We start from the raw sequence: 18,798 nt of genomic DNA, 5'->3' as shown, positions 1-18,798 counted from the left end.
ATGAACAAACCTTTACGAACCCAACATCCATTATTTAAAATTGCAAACAATGCACTAGTAGATCTTCCAGCCCCAATTAATATCTCAGCATGATGAAACTTCGGATCACTATTAGGATTATGTTTAATTATTCAAATTCTAACAGGGCTTTTCTTAGCTATACATTACACAGCAGATATCAACTTAGCTTTCAATAGTGTTAATCATATTTGCCGAGATGTAAATTATGGTTGATTATTACGAACATTACATGCTAAGGATGCATCATTTTTCTTCATTTGTATTTATCTACATATTGGTCGAGGAATTTATTATGGTTCATATTTATTTACACCTACATGACTAGTAGGAGTACTAATTTTATTTTTAGTTATAGCAACAGCATTCATAGGATACGTCTTACCATGAGGACAAATATCATTCTGAGGAGCCACAGTTATTACAAATTTATTATCTGCAATTCCTTATCTAGGAATTGATTTAGTACAATGAGTTTGAGGAGGGTTCGCAGTAGATAATGCCACCCTTACCCGATTTTTTACATTTCATTTTATTTTACCATTTATTGTATTAGCAATAACACTAATTCATTTATTATTTTTACATCAAACAGGATCTAATAACCCAATTGGATTAAATTCTAATATTGACAAAATCCCATTCCACCCATACTTTACATACAAAGACTTAATTTACCCTTACTTATTAGGAGACCCTGATAATTTCATCCCCGCTAATCCTTTAGTAACACCAGTTCACATTCAACCTGAATGATACTTTTTATTTGCATATGCAATTTTACGTTCTATTCCTAACAAATTAGGGGGAGTTATTGCATTAGTTTTATCAATTGCAATCCTAGCAATTTTACCATTCTATCATTTAAGAAACTTTCGGGGGATCCAATTTTATCCTATAAATAAAATTCTATTTTGAATTATAGTAGTTACTGTAATTCTATTAACATGAATCGGAGCACGACCTGTAGAAGATCCTTATGTATTAGTCGGACAAATTCTAACAGTAATTTACTTCTTATATTATGTTATTAACCCACTAATTAATAAATGATGAGACAATTTAATTAATTAATTAGTTAATGAGCTTGAACAAGCATATGTTTTGAAAACATAATATAGGAACAACAATTTCCTATTAACTTTACTAAAATCAATTAACAACATATAATATATCAAAAATAACTTAACTCCAATAAAAAATAATAAATAATTTAAAGAAAAAGGTAAAAAACACTTTCAAGCTAAATATATTAATTTATCATAACGAAACCGAGGTAAAGTTCCACGGACTCAAATAAAAACCAATTTTAAATAAAATATTAAATTAAACAAATCACAACCAAAAAAAATAACACAAAATAATATACTTATAAATAAAATTCTAGCATATTCAGCTATAAAAATCAAAGCAAATCCACCACTTCTATATTCAACATTAAATCCAGAAACTAATTCAGATTCACCTTCAGCAAAATCAAAAGGCGTACGATTAGTTTCAGCCAAACAAATACAAAATCAAACAAGTCTAACTGGAAATATAATAACGACAAATCAAATATAATTTTGATAATAAAAAAAATCTAAAATATTATAACTTCCAATTAAAAAAACAAAAGATAATAAAACTAAAGCCATTCTAACTTCATAAGAAATAGTTTGAGCAACAGCCCGTAATCCCCCTAACAAAGCATAATTAGAATTAGACGATCAACCAGCAACTATAACAGCATAAACTCTTAATCTAGTACAACAAAAAAAAATTAAATTCCTAAATTAAAAGAAAATAATTTCACAAATAAAGGAATACATAATCAAACAATTAAAGAAATAAATAAAGAAAAAATAGGAGAAAAATAATAAGAAATATAATTTGATAAAAGAGGATAAGTTTGTTCCTTAGTAAATAACTTAATTGCATCACAAAAAGGTTGAGGAATTCCTATTAAACCAACCTTATTAGGGCCTTTACGAATCTGAATATAACCTAATACTTTACGCTCCAAAAGAGTTAAAAAAGCTACTCTTACTAAAACACAAATTACCAAAATTAATCTACCGACAAAAGATAAAATTATTTCCATAAAAATCAAGTACTATTTGTAATATAAACTACATAAATAAATTCTAAATTTATTGCACTAATCTGCCAAAACAGTTAATTTATATTAATAATATTCTATTATTTAAAATTTGATTATTTTAATATTTGGTCCTTTCGTACTAAAATATTACAATTTATTAAAGATAGAAACCAACCTGGCTTACGCCGGTCTGAACTCAGATCATGTAAGGATTTAAAAGTCGAACAGACTTAATCTTTGAACAGCTACACCCAAAATTATACCTTAATCCAACATCGAGGTCGCAAACTTTTTTGTCGATATGAACTCTCAAAAAAAATTACGCTGTTATCCCTAAAGTAACTTAATCTTATAATCACTATTAATGGATCAATAATTCATAAATTAATGATTTTAAAAAATTAAAAGTTCATTAAATTTTAATATCACCCCAACAAAATAATTAATATTAAAAAAATAAAATAAATCAAAAAAATTTAGTTAATATTAAATATAAAGATTTATAGGGTCTTCTCGTCTTTTAATAAAATTTTATTGTAGCTTTTTAACTAAAATATAAAATTCTATTATAAATTTATATGAAACAGCTTATACTTCGTCCAACCGTTCATACCAGCCTTCAATTAAAAGACTAATGATTATGCTACCTTTGCACAGTCAAAATACTGCGGCCATTTAAACTTATTCAGTGGGCAGGTCAGACTTTAAATATAATTCAAAAAGACATGTTTTTGTTAAACAGGCGAGTATAAAATAAATTTGCCGAGTTCTTTATATAAACTTTTCAATATAAAATATTTTAACAATACTTAAATATACTAATTTAATCATTATTACTTTTTATTTAAAATTAATAAAAACATTTTTATAAATTCAATGAAAACAAAATTAAATAATATAAAACTATAAAATAATTTATACAAAACTTATAAATGATTGCTAATTCTATGCATACATTTTAAATCAATTATTCAATAATTCTTAATATTTTATTTTAAAGCTTATCCCTTAAAATATTCAAATTAATAAATTTTTAAACTTAAAAATAAATTAAAAATTAAAAATTTGTAAATTAAATTTATTTCTAAAAAAACTAGATACCTTTATAAACGAATAACATCTCATTTCTAATAATTTATTTAAAGATGCTTTCCATTTCAATTCAACCGGGCTATTCGGGTCATGTTCTTCGATTTCGATGAAACTTAAATATGTTGCTCTCTGGTCAAAATAATGAGATACGTATTTTTTTGTTCGCCCGAAAAAAAATTTTTTCAAGAGTTATCGGCAATTTTGTTGTTCGGCTCAAACTCGAATTTTTTTAATTGTATAAGAAAAAATTTTTTTTAAACGCCCATAACTTAGTCAAATATGAACCGATTTTAATAATTTTGGGTTCAAAATGATCGTAATTACTTACACGAGCGACTTCATGTAGAAACAATTGCAAAAAAGTAGTTGACAATTTTTTATTTAGCAAAAAAGAAAAAAAATTGAAATTTTTTCGAAATTCAATATTTCAAAAAGTGTATTTTTTTTTTTATAACTTTTTCCAAATCAAGAGGACACCTCAAACTTCAATTAAGCTGAATGCCCAGTAGCTAACATGAGTTGTTATTGAGTAATGAATTTTTGAGTAAAAAACCTGTTTTGCACTTTTTATTTTTTGCAAAATAAAAAATTTTCAACTACTTTTTTGCAATTGTTTCTGTATAAAGTCGCTCGTGTTAGTAATTACAATTATTTTGAACCCAGAACCATTCAAATCGGCTTATTTTTGACAAGTCATGTAGAAACAATTGCAAAAAAGTAGTTGACAATTTTTTATTTAGCAAAAAAGAAAAAAAATTGAAATTTTTTCGAAATTCAATATTTCAAAAAGCGTATTTTTTTTTTATAACTTTTTCCAAATCAAGAGGACACCTCAAACTTCAATTAAGCTGAATGCCCAGTAGCTAACATGAGTTGGTATTGAGTAATGAATTTTTGAGTAAAAAACCTGTTTTGCACTTTTTATTTTTTGCAAAATAAAAAATTTTCAACTACTTTTTTGCAATTGTTTCTGCATAAAGTCGCTCGTGTTAGTAATTACAATTATTTTGAACCCAGAACCATTCAAATCGGCTTATTTTTGACTAAGTTATGAGTAATTAAAAAAAATTTTCTTATATAGATTCTTTCCATTTCAATTCAAAAGGGCTATTCGGGACATGTCCTTCGATTTCGATGTAACTCAAATATTTTGCTCTCTGTTCAAAATAATGAGACACGTATTTTTTTGTTCGCCCGAAAAAAAATTTTTTCAAGCTTTATCGGCAATTTGGTTTTTCGGCTCAAAATCGATTTTTTTTAATAATATAAGAATTTTTTTTTTTAAATGCTAATAACTTAGTCAAAAATAAACCGATTTTAATAATTTTGGGTTCAAAATGATTGTCATTACTTACACGAGCGATTTCATGCAGAAACAATTGCAAAAAAGTAGTTGAAAATTTTTTAGTTTGCAAAAAACAAAAAGAGCGAAACAGGTTTTTTACTCAAAAATTCATTACTCAATAACAACTCATTTTAGCTACTGGGCATTCAGCTTAATTGAAGTTTGAGGTGTCCTCTTGATTTGGAAAAAGTTATAAAAAAAAAAATACACTTTTTGAAATATTGAATTTCGAAAAAATTTCAATTTTTTTTCTTTTTTGCTAAATAAAAAATTTTCAACTACTTTTTTGCAATTGTTTCTACATGAAGTCGCTCGTGTAAGTAATTACGATCATTTTGAACCCAAAATTATTAAAATCGGTTCATATTTGACTAAGTTATTGGCGTTTAAAAAAAATGTTTTCTTATACAATTAAAAAAAAATCGAGTTTGAGCCGAACAACAAAATTGCCGATAACTCTTGAAAAAATTTTTTTTCGGGGGAACAAAAAAATACGTATCTCATTATTTTGACCAGAGAGCAACATATTTAAGTTTCATCGAAATCGAAGAACATGACCCCAATAGCCCGGTTGAATTGAAATGGAAAGCATCTAAAATAATTTTGACACATTAACTTTAATAAATTATTAACTCTTATAAAATCGAGATTAATAAATAATTATTCATTATTTGATCAACCCTGATACACAAGGTACAATAAACTAAATTTTCTTTTTAATCAAAAATTTTTCAATTTATTTCAATATTCTTTCACAATACATAATAAACTATTATTAAAATTATTTTTTCACTTAAACCCTTCTAAAACATTATTTTATATAATTATTTTTAATAAATTATATTAATAAAAAAAAAAATAATAAATAAATATTAAACCTCAATTTATATTGATTTGCACAAAAATCTTTTCAATGTAAATGAAATACTTTACTTAATAAGCTTTAAATTGTCATTTTAGAGGCACCTTCCGGTACATCTACTATGTTACGACTTATCTTATCTTAAAGTAAGAGCGACGGGCGATATGTACATATTTTAGAGCTAAAATCAAATTTTTAATCTTTAAAATTTTACTATCAAATCCACTTTCAAAAAAAATTTTCAAATTTAAATCCATTTAAATAAATTTATTGTAACCCATCTCTACTTAAATATAAGCTACACCTTGATCTGATATAAATTTTAATAAAAATTATTGAAAATTATTACTCTAATAAGATATTCTAATAACGACGGTATATAAACTGAAAAACAAATTTAAGTTAGGTACATCGTGGATTATCAATTACAGGACAGGTTCCTCTGAATAGACTAAAATACTGCCAAATTTTTTAAGTTTCAAGGACATAACTATTACTACCTTAGTATTTATTAATTACATTTTAAATAATAGGGTATCTAATCCTAGTTTATTAATAAAATTTACAAGCTTCAATTAAAATTTAATAAAAATGAATAATTTTAAAATTTCACCTAATAACATTATACATATTTTATTTATATAAAATTTAACTTTTACCAAAAATATTTTATTTGTATTATTTGTGTAACCGCGGCTGCTGGCACAAATTTAGCCAATACTATATAAAATTACTAATTCCAAATTTCTTTGATTTATAAAATTAATTACTGAGAATAAAAAAAAATTAATTATTATTAAAATAAATAAAATTTCACACAAAAATTTGCGTATAAAGTAAATCAATAATAAAAATATAAGCCAAAATAAAACTTTAATAACTAACTTGATTAAATCTATTTAATATATTATATAAATATTAAATAAATTTAAACTAAATAAATGTTTAGTAAATTCTTAATTATTAATAAAAATAAGTTAAAAAAAAAATTAGTTAAATCTATTTTAAAATAATAATAAAATAATATTTCCTCCTTAACAGTAAAAAGACCCCTAATCAAATTTACTATTTAAAAAAAAAAAATTCAATGAAAACAGCCTATTTCATTTCAAATAAGTTCATTGAATTTAGTAAATTAATAAAACTTAAATAATATGAATAAATTTATAGAACTAATAAGTACAAAATAATTATATTTAATTTAAATTATTTATCATAAAAAATTTAGTTAAAATAACAAAATTAAATGAAATTAATAATTAAGAATTTACTAAATAAATAGATTTAACTAAATTCTTTAATTTTTTTTCATATTTATTAAATTTTAATATTTATTGATAAATAATCCTCTTATTTTTTAATTTAAAAAAATTTTTTTTTTCTTAAATAATATATTTTATAATAATAAGACATATACTAAGTTAGATCAATAAATATCTATATGTACAATATATAAATATTTAATTAATTAATAGATGTCTATTAATTTTGTTAAAAAACCCCTTTAAATTAGAAAATGCAGAATTGTATATTACATTTATAGGCACATACTTTAATCTGACGTTAGACATTTGTATAAATTAATAATAAAAATTAAATTTTTTATATTCATCTATATATTTATATACGAGTTGTACTTTTACCTCTCGGAGATGTCTATATTGGAATTTTTAATTATTTAGATAAACAAATTCCTATAATTATTAATTTACTATATTTAATTATTATAATTAAATAAACAAGTTTAATTAAATTTATCCCCTTTTTAATAAATCAACTATTAAAAAAAAAAAAAAATTCAATGAAAACAGCCTATTTCATTTCAAATAAGTTATTTTCCTTTAATGAATTGCCTGATAAAAAGGGTTACCTTGATAGGGTAAATTATGTAATAACTTTACATTCATTATATTTAATAGAATTAAACTATTTCTAAAAGCATCAAAAACTTTTGTGCATCATACACCAAAATATAAATAAAATTAAGTAAAAAATTTTTTTAGTTAAATCTATTTATTTAGTTAAAAGATAAGCTAATTAAGCTACTGGGTTCATACCCCATTTATAAAGGTTTTAATCCTTTTCTTTTTAATTTTCAATAATTCTGCCAAAATCATATTTTTTTTATTTTAATAGTAGGAACATTAATTACGGTATCATCTAATTCTTGATTAAGTGCTTGAATAGGTTTAGAAATTAATTTATTATCTTTTATCCCCCTAATAAGAGATAATAATTTAATATCAACAGAAGCCTCTCTTAAGTATTTTTTAACTCAAGCAATAGCATCCGCTGTTTTATTATTTGCTATTATTATGATATATCTTAATAATTTCCCTATATTTCAATCAAACTCAATATATAATGATGTAATTATTTATTCTTCCCTTTTACTAAAAAGCGGAGCCGCCCCTTTCCATTTTTGATTCCCTAATGTTATAGAAGGATTATCCTGAATAAATGCTTTAGTATTAATAACATGACAAAAAATTGCGCCGATTATAATAATTTCATATATTACAATTCAACAAAATACTTTTATTTTTTCAATTATTATTCTTTCAACAATTATTGGATCAATAGGAGGATTAAATCAAACATCCTTACGTAAACTAATAGCATTCTCATCAATTAATCATCTAGGATGAATATTAACTGCAATAAAAATTAGTGAATCAATATGAATAATTTATTTTTGTTTTTATACATTTTTATCATTTAGTTTAACATTTATCTTTAATAATTTTAAAATGTATCATATTAATCAATTGTTTAATTCATTATTTAATTCAAAAATTTTAAAATTCATACTATTTCTAAATTTATTATCCTTAGGTGGACTTCCCCCATTTATTGGATTTTTACCAAAATGATTAGTTATTCAATTATTAGTTTTAAATAATCAATACACTCTTATGACAATTATAACGGTAATAACTTTAATTACATTATTTTTTTATTTACGTTTATGTTTCGCCGCTTTTATACTAAATTATAATGAAAACAACTGAATAAATTATATACAAGTTAACAAAATTTCATTTAAATGTATAATAATTTCATCTTTTATTTCAACATTTAGATTAATTTTAGTGTCTATTATAGTGTCCTTATAAAAATTTAGTTAAATCTATTTATTTAGTAAATTCTTAATTATTAATTTCATTTAATTTTGTTATTTTTATAAAATCAAAGGCTTTAAGTTAAATAAACTAATAACCTTCAAAGCTATAAATATAAGTTAAATCTTTTAAGCCTTAGTAATGTTATATTTACTTTTAAGCCTTAGTAATACTATATTTATACTCCTTTAGAATTGCAGTCTAATGTCATTATTGACTATAAAGCCCTAAATTTAAAAATTTAGTTAAATCTATTTATTTAGTAAATTCTTAAACCCCTTCTCATAAAATAAACTTTCTAAAAAGGTTATTCTTATAGATAAATTTATGATTAAAAAGAATTTATTCTCATAAATAGATTTACAATCCATTTAATCTTTGTTACTTTTTAATAATAATTTTTAATAATAAAGAATATTTTAATTGTCTTAATCGCGACAATGACTATTCTCAACAAATCATAAAGATATTGGAACGTTATATTTTATTTTTGGGGCATGAGCCGGTATAGTAGGCACATCTCTTAGAATTCTAATTCGAACTGAGTTAGGACACCCAGGAGCCTTAATTGGAGATGATCAAATTTACAATGTAATTGTAACAGCTCACGCATTTGTAATACTTTTTTTTATAGTAATACCTATTATAATTGGAGGATTTGGAAATTGATGAGTACCTTTAATATTAGGAGCACCTGATATATCATTTCCACGAATAAATAATATAAGATTTTGATTATTACCTCCTTCTCTTACACTATTACTAGTAAGTAGTATAGTAGAAAACGGAGCTGGTACAGGATGAACTGTTTACCCTCCATTATCATCTTTAATTGCTCATGGAGGAGCTTCGGTAGATTTAGCTATTTTTCATTACATTTAGCCGGAATTTCATCAATCCTAGGAGCAGTAAATTTTATTACAACAGTAATTAATATACGATCTACTGGTATAACATTTGATCGAATACCACTATTTGTATGAGCTGTAGTATTAACAGCTCTATTGTTACTTTTATCTTTACCAGTACTAGCTGGTGCAATTACAATATTATTAACAGACCGAAACTTAAATACATCATTTTTTGATCCTGCTGGAGGAGGAGATCCAATTTTATATCAACATCTATTTTGATTTTTTGGTCATCCAGAAGTTTATATTCTAATTTTACCTGGATTTGGAATAATTTCTCATATTATTAGTCAAGAGTCAGGTAAAAAGGAAACATTTGGTTCTTTAGGAATAATTTATGCAATAATAGCAATTGGATTATTAGGATTTATTGTATGAGCTCATCATATATTTACTGTTGGAATAGACGTAGATACACGAGCATATTTTACATCAGCTACTATAATTATTGCAGTACCAACAGGAATTAAAATTTTCAGTTGATTAGCTACACTTCATGGTACTCAACTAAATTACTCACCAGCAATGTTATGAGCTCTAGGATTTGTTTTCCTATTCACAGTAGGAGGATTAACCGGAGTAATACTTGCTAATTCATCTGTTGATATTATTTTACATGATACTTATTATGTAGTAGCACACTTCCATTATGTATTATCCATAGTAGCAGTATTCGCTATTATAGCTGGATTTATTCACTGATACCCTTTACTTACTGGATTAAATATAAACCCTAGATGATTAAAAAGTCAATTTATTATTATATTTATCGGAGTAAATTTAACATTCTTCCCCCAACATTTCTTAGGACTAGCAGGTATGCCTCGGCGATACTCAGATTATCCAGATGCATATACAACATGAAACATTATCTCAACTATTTCATTATTAGGAATTTTATTTTTCTTATTTATTATTTGAGAAAGTATAATTTCCCAACGACAAGTTATCTATCCTATACAACTAAGTTCATCAATTGAAAGACTTCAAAATACCCCTCCTGCCGAACATAGTTATTCTGAATTACCACTTTTAACTAATTTCTAATATGGCAGATTAGTGCAATGGATTTAAGCTCTATATATAAAGTATTTCACTTTTATTAGAATTATAAATATAAATAATTATTTATTAATTTCATAATGACAACATGAGCAGCCCTTGGCTTTCAAGATAGTGCCTCTCACTTAATAGAACAATTATCATTTTTCCACGATCATACTCTTATAATTTTAGTAATAATCACAACTTTAGTAGGTTATTTAATATTTATATAATATTATTTTTTAATTCATACACAAATCGAAATCTACTACATGGACAAACCATTGAAGTAATTTGAACAATTCTACCAGCTATTATTCTATTATTTATTGCTTTTCCTTCTTTACGACTTTTATATTTAATTAACGAAATCAATGAACCTTCAGTAACTCTAAAAGCTATTGAACACCAATGATACTGAAGTTATGAATATTCAGATTTTATAAATGTAGAATTTGATTCATATATAATTCCAACAAATGAATTAACAGCAGACAGATTCCGATTATTAGATGTTGATAATCGTGTTATTTTACCCATAAATTCACAAATTCGTATTTTAGTAACAGCCGCAGATGTAATCCATTCATGAACAGTACCCGCTCTTGGATTAAAAGTAGATGGAACTCCTGGACGATTAAATCAAATTAATTTTTTAATAAATCGACCAGGACTATTCTACGGACAATGTTCTGAAATTTGCGGTGCTAATCATAGTTTTATACCTATTGTTATTGAAAGTATTCCTGTTAACCATTTTATTAAATGAATTACAAATAGAGTAAATTCATCATTAGATGACTGAAAGCAAGTATTGGTCTCTTAAACCATAGAAAACAGTTAGTCATTGAGAGTGGACGTGCCTGACTTGTGCTCTAGATAAAATTAATATTTAAAACAATATTAAAGTGTTAAATTAAACCAAAAGTTACCGTGACTAGGTGCTAGCGATTGGGGAATCGTCCTGGACATCATATTGGGAGCGTCGATCAGCAAAGAACCAAATAGATAGGTAAAATACAAAAACCAAAACAAATACAAAAACAAACAAACAAACAGAAACATTTTCGGCATAACAAGGAGAGCGGCCACCAGCTGATCTTGTAAATCAAAATAAATTACTGGTGTGGTGCGCCATCTATGCGCTATCAAATCAGTAAATATTATCAAACTGCATTATCGACGCCAATTGGAGTAGGGCTGCCATTTAGATAAAAATGAGTTTACAAAGAACGCCTCCACCAGGCGGTGGAAATACGTCACAAAATCGAGCCACTATAAATGAACTCACCAAAAAATTAGAAAAAATGGAAGAAATGTGTAAAAACCTTTCAAAAGAAATAATCGAGCTAAAAGCTGAAAATTCGAAACTTAAATCCGTCCAATCAAAGGATTTCCAAACGAGTGACATAGCACACTTTTCAACTGATGAGGAAGAACTTTCTCGCGAAACTGACTGGATTTTGAAGAAGAGACCAGCAAAGAAGAGAAAGGCAGAGTCATCTCCGGAACTTTCTAAAGCAAATGATGAAGACCTCTTGCCGTCTAAACCAACTAAAGGAAACACTCGCCCACCACCTATTATGGTATCTGGAGATTGTAATTACCAACAGTTATATACGTTAACAAAAACTTAGTCGAAAGAAAATTTTACGATAAAACTCTTGAACAATGGAGTATATAAAGTCAACACCTTTTCAATTGAAGACTATAGAAAATTATCAAAAACTTTTTCCACTAAAAATATTTCCTGGTACAGTTTTGAGAACAAACAAACGCGGCCAATTAAAGTCGTAGTTAAAAAACTACACCATTCTTGTGAAGCCAAAGCAATCATAGAAGATTTAAGAAAACAAGGTCTTAATGCACTAAGCGCTCACAATAAACTAAAATGGAAAACCAAGGAGCCTTTAGATATGTTTCTGTTAACATTCGACTCCATGGAAAATGTAAAAAAGATATACGAAATTAAAACTATTTTAAACTCAGTTGTCTCGATCGAACCTGTAAAATCATCAAATTTGATACCACAATGCAAACTATGTCAATCCTAAGGTCATACACAAAACTATTGTGGTAAACAGCCAAGATGTGTTAAGTGTGCAGGAAAACATAAAAGCATTGACTGCAATAAACCCGAAAAAGAAAAACCGAAATGCTGTAACTGCGGAGAAGCCCATCCAGCCAGTTATAGAGGGTGTGTAGTACCAAAAGAACTACAAAAAATGCGCAGTCAAAAAGTTGGACAGGAAAAAAAAAGAACTTTCAGCTCCCTATACAACGAAATCCAACCAAATTAATGAAGAAAATTCTGAGAAATCAATGGCTTGCAACTATACATTAAAAAAACAGACCCCACAACAACTTACTTACGCACATGTTCTAAAACAAAACACTACTAATACTGCTTGCTCTGGAGATGCACTAGCACAGATACTACAGAAACTAAATGAGCAAATGGATTTCAATAAAGCACTGGAAACACGCTTATCTAAACTTGAGATATTCTTATCCGAATCTAACCATGTCTAAAACCCTAAAAATACTTTTATGGAACTCGAATGGACTACTAAAGCACAAAAATGAGTTGGAGATTGTACTCAATTCGGAAAATGTTGATGTCTGTATGATATCTGAAACGCATTTCACAACGCAATCATACATAAAAATTAAAAACTATGAAACCTATCATGTGATTCATCCAAGCAATTGTGCCCGAGGTGGTAGTGCAATAATAATAAAAAGCTGCATCAAGCACTTCGAAGAAGAAAAAGTTTCTGATGATGAGTTCCAAGTTACAGCAGTAACCATTAATGAAGATCAAAACCCCCTTTCGCTTATCGCTTATCAAAACCCCCTTTCGCACTATATATCACAAGATACCAGATCAAATGTGAACAATATTATAAACTATTAAAAATATATAAAAAGAGATTCGTCATGGGTGGAGACTTTAACGCTAAAAACGTATACTGGGGTTCGAGACTAACTACAACGAAAGGAAGAGAATTACATAAGGCAATGCAACTTGCTGGATGTGATGCAGTCACAACATGCAAACCAACGTACTGGCCAACTGATTCCAAAAAAATGCCTGACCTAATCGATTTCTTCATAGTTAACAAAATATCTCGAAACTTTCTAGAAATTGAAGATAGTGATTATCTAAACTCGGATCACTCACCAATATTTTTGTCTCTCAGCGAGCATATCATTTTTAAAGGACATATGGACAAACTGAGTAACCGATACACAGATTGGCATTACTTCAAGAAAATTCTACAAAATTGCAAAAATAATGCAGCACAAATAGTTAATGAGAAACAATTAGATAGTGAAGTTCAAAATTTTACGTCCAACGTGCAACTTGCCGCATGGAAAAGTACTCCAACTATTAAAAAAACCGCAGTCATTACTCAATACCCACAGGACATCAGAGATCTTATTTCACTAAAGAGAAAACTTCGCAGTAAGTGGCATCAAACACGAGCACCAATAGATAAAACTAGGCTAAACAAAATGCCCAAAGACCTCAGTCGGAAAATAAAGAAGTTTAAAAACGATGGGTTTTCTCGTTACTTGCATTCATTGTCAAACGATCGTCGTGTGGATTACTCTTTATGGAAATGCACAAAGTACTTAAAAAGGCCACAAATGCACTGTCCTCCACTCAAGATAAAAGAAGGAAAATGGGCTAATAACAATTCCCAGAAAGCAGAACTATATGCGGATTATCTAGCTGATATTTTTACACCTCATGAGGCAACATCCGAAAACCTGTCTACATCCGTACTCCAAGAGTTTGAAGAAATTCCACGAGTCACGAGCGCCGAACTAAAAAGAGAAATTAAAATGCTAAAAAATAAAAAATCCCCTGGTTTCGATATAATCACTGCAGAAATACTCAAGCAGCTTCCCCCTAAAAGCATCCAAATTCTCACTAGCATAATGAATGCATCTTTTAAGTTTGATTACGTTCCTATTCTCTGGAAAACTGCGGAGGTTATTATGCTCCAAAAACCAGGCAAACCTGGACACGAAGTCTCATCGTATAGACCTATATCACTCCTACCAGGGATCTCAAAACTGTTTGAAAAGCTGTTGATTAAAAGACTCAATAAAATAATAGAACGAAAAAAAATAATTCCAACTCATCAGTTTGGCTTTCGAAGTAAACATTCTACAATCGACCAGGTACACAGGATCACGCACGAAATAGAAAAAACACTCGAAAATAAAAAAGTATGTTCTGGCGTATTCCTCGATGTGGCAAAGGCATTCGATAAAGTTTGTCACACAGGTTTGCTTTTTAAACTAAAATTAATACTTCCTAAGCAATACTACGAAATCTTGGAGTCGTACTTATCAGATCGCTATTTTCGAGTCAAGCAAGATGATGCTTATTCAAGTCTTCGACAAATAAATGCAGGAGTACCTCAAGGCAGCGTTCTTGGGCCTCTGCTGTACCTTATCTTTACACATGACCTACCGTCTGATCCTAATTACGTCACAGCAACGTTTGCAGATGACACCGCATTGATTGCAGTTGGTAAAACTGAAAACGAATCGACAGCCACATTACAAACCGCGTTAAATAAGATCTGCCAGTGGACTAATACATGAAAAATTAAATTTAACCAAACAAAATCTGTACACGTAGTTTTCACAAACACTAAAATACAACATATACCACTATACATAGATGATCAACAAGTCCCATACTCAAACTATGCGAAATACCTAGGTATGACACTTGACTGCAAACTTCGATGGAAAGAGCATGCCAAGAAAAAGAGGCAAGAATTGGACATCAAACTCAAAAACATGCAATGGCTCATGGGTAGCAGATCAGCTCTCACGATAGAAAACAAGCTGTTAATTTACAAGCAGATACTAAGGCCAGTATGGAGTTATGGTGCGCAGCTATGGGGGTGCGCCAGTCAAAGTACGAAAAACGAAATCCAACACTTCCAAAATAAGGTCCTTAGGTGCATTGTCAAAGCACCATGGTACTGTAGAAGTTCCGACATTGAGCGCGACCTTAAAATAAACTGCGTTAACACTGAAATCGCAAAGATTGCAGTTGCCCACAAAGAAAGACTATTAAACCACATCAATGAAGAAGCACTTAATTTAATTGAAACCAACGGATTAATACGAAGGCTCAGACGCACTAAATCTAGCGATCTCATACCTCCATAGAAATGCTTTATGTCATGTAGAGTGTAAATTGTGTAATGTTATCATAATTAAGTTGCTTGTTAGTCATTTGTAAATATTTATGAACTAGTTGCAATAATATAAAAAAAAAACAAAAAAAAAAAAAAAAAAAAAAAAAAAAAAAAAAAACCACTCAATAGTAAATTAGCACCTACTTCTAATGATTTATAACTAACAAAACAAAATTTAGTTAAATCTATTATATAACATTAGTTTGTCAAACTAAAATTATTAAACTTATTATTGTAATATTTTTTAATCCCACAAATAGCTCCAATTGGTTGGTTAAGTTTATTTATTATTTTTTCTATCACATTTATACTTTTTAGAATAATAAATTATTACTCTATAATTCCTCAATCCCCTAAATCTAGTTCAATTAAAAAATCCTCTACTCAAACTCTTAATTGAAAATGATAACAAATTTATTCTCAGTTTTTGACCCTACTTCAAGTATTTTTAATTTATCTCTTAATTGAATAAGAACTCTTTTAGGATTAATATATTAGTAATTCCTTCAACATATTGATTAATACCTTCACGATATCATATTTTCTGAAATTCAATTTTATTAACTTTACACAAAGAATTCAAAACTTTATTAGGATCTACAGGACATTCAGGATCAACTTTTATTTTCGTTTCTTTATTTTCAATAATCTTATTTAATAACTTCATAGGATTATTCCCTTATATTTTTACAAGTACAAGTCATTTAACATTAACTTTAACATTAGCTTTACCTTTATGATTATGTTTTATAATTTATGGTTGAATTAATCACACACAACATATATTTGCACATTTAGTTCCCCAAGGAACACCAGCAATTTTAATACCATTTATAGTATGTATTGAAACAATTAGAAATTTAATTCGACCAGGAACTCTAGCAGTACGACTAGCGGCTAATATAATTGCAGGTCATTTACTATTAACCCTTCTAGGAAATACAGGACCATCACTTTCCTATGCTATCATTTCCCTATTAATTATTGCCCAAATTGCTTTATTAGTACTTGAATCAGCAGTAGCAATTATTCAATCCTATGTATTTGCAGTATTAAGTACTTTATACTCTAGAGAAGTAAATTAATTTAATTAATGTCAACACATGCTAATCATCCATTTCATTTAGTAGATTATAGCCCATGACCTTTAACAGGAGCTATTGGAGCAATAACATCAGTTTCAGGTTTAGTTAAATGATTCCATCAATATGATATTTCATTATTCCTATTAGGTAATATTATTACTATTTTAACTGTCTATCAATGATGACGAGATGTTTCTCGTGAAGGAACTTTCCAAGGATTACACACCCTACCTGTAACATTAGGTCTACGATGAGGAATAATTTTATTCATTTTATCAGAAGTTTTATTTTTCGTATCATTCTTTTGAGCCTTTTTTCACAGAAGATTATCTCCAACAATTGAATTAGGAGCTTCATGACCACCAGCAGGAATTAAACCCTTCAACCCATTTCAAATTCCTTTATTAAATACAGCTATTTTACTAGCCTCAGGAGTAACTGTAACATGAGCCCATCATAGTTTAATAGAAAGTAATCATTCTCAAGCCACACTAGGATTATTCTTCACAGTATTATTAGGAGTATATTTTACTATTTTACAAGCATATGAATATATTGAAGCACCATTTACAATTGCTGACTCAGTTTACGGTTCTACATTTTTTATAGCTACAGGATTCCATGGAATCCACGTATTAATTGGAACAACTTTCTTATTAATCTGTTTAATTCGACATTTAAATAATCACTTTTCAAAAACACATCATTTCGGTTTTGAAGCAGCCGCTTGTTACTGACATTTCATTGATATTGTTTGATTATTTCTATATATTTCAATTTATTGATGAGGAGGATAATGCAATAATATAACAAACTAATATTTACAATATCTATATAATATATAAAGTATATTTGACTTCCAATCATAAAGTCTACTAATTAGTAGTATAGATAATTTTCTCAATTATTATTATAGCTCTAACTTTAATAACGATTACAAGTGTTGTAATAATTTTAGCTTCTATTTTATCAAAAAAAAGTATAGCAGATCTAGAAAAATGCTCCCCATTTGAATGTGGTTTTGATCCAAAATCATCATCACGTCTTCCATTCTCTATACGATTTTTCTTAATCACAATTATTTTTTTAATTTTTGATGTAGAAATTGCATTAATCTTACCAATAATCCTAATTATTAATTTATCAAACATTATAATATGAACAATTACATCAATCATTTTTATTATAATCTTAATTATTGGTTTATACCACGAATGAAACCGAGGTATATTAAATTGATCTAACTAACATATAAATATATAAACTAAATAGGATAGTAGTTAATTATAACATTTGATTTGCATTCAAAAAGTATTGAATTTTCAATCTATCTTAAAACTATTTATTCAGTAAATTCTTAATTATTTATTTAATAAACAAACGAATATGAAGCGATTTATTATAAAAAATATAAGCAGCGATGTAAAGTCCGGAGTATCCGAGTTAGACGAGCTCTTCGACATTATCGAAAGTCTACGACGAAATTGGACAAAAGCGGAAGAAGAGGCCGAGAAATCAAGGGCGGCGAAACCACCAGAAGCACAAACTGCGACAAGCGACCTGATGACCCCGACTGCTGCATCATCAAAGCGGAGGGCATCCAGCCCGGTAGAGCAAGGGGCGAAGAAAAAGGTATGCGAGACTGGTAAGACGGAGTGGCAAACCGTGACAAGAAAGAAGACGAAGAAACAAGACGTAGAAACAAAAACCAAGCAGAGACCCCAGACAAGAAAAGGCGAAAGGAAAATTAAAAGACGGTCAGAAGCGGTACTCTTCAAACCAGTAGAAGGACGAAGCTACGCTAAAGTTTTGCAAAACCTTCGGCAGTATGTTAAGTCAGATGAAAACCGGGTGGAAGTTCGAGCAATAAAGAAAACGAAAACGGGCGCGCTTCGCCGTGAACTTGACAAAGGCGCAAAAGCCGGCCCAGAATTCCATGAAACTTTGAGGGGCAAGATGAGAGACATAGCCTCCGTGAACGAGTTGAAGAATAAATCAACAATAG

The 18,798-nt window shown here is 28.2% G+C and overlaps 4 pseudogenes; 3 read left to right on the top strand and 1 right to left on the bottom strand.

Annotated features, from left to right (window-relative positions):
* On the top strand, positions 1–1,069 carry LOC129251495 (cytochrome b-like; annotated as a pseudogene).
* Positions 1,070–1,084: 15 nt separating this feature from the next.
* Positions 1,085–2,101, bottom strand: LOC129251493 (NADH-ubiquinone oxidoreductase chain 1-like; annotated as a pseudogene).
* Positions 2,102–7,244: 5,143 nt separating this feature from the next.
* LOC129251473 (NADH-ubiquinone oxidoreductase chain 2-like) lies at positions 7,245–8,516 on the top strand (annotated as a pseudogene).
* Positions 8,517–9,046: 530 nt separating this feature from the next.
* Positions 9,047–10,480, top strand: LOC129251492 (cytochrome c oxidase subunit 1-like; annotated as a pseudogene).
* The last annotated feature ends 8,318 nt before the right edge of the window (positions 10,481–18,798 follow it).

Source organism: Anastrepha obliqua, unplaced genomic scaffold (genome assembly GCF_027943255.1).
Source record: "Anastrepha obliqua isolate idAnaObli1 unplaced genomic scaffold, idAnaObli1_1.0 ptg000023l, whole genome shotgun sequence".
NCBI classification, from domain to species: Eukaryota; Metazoa; Arthropoda; class Insecta; order Diptera; family Tephritidae; genus Anastrepha; species Anastrepha obliqua.
Note: the sequence above shows the minus strand (reverse complement) of the source record. Positions and strands in the feature narration are given on the sequence as shown.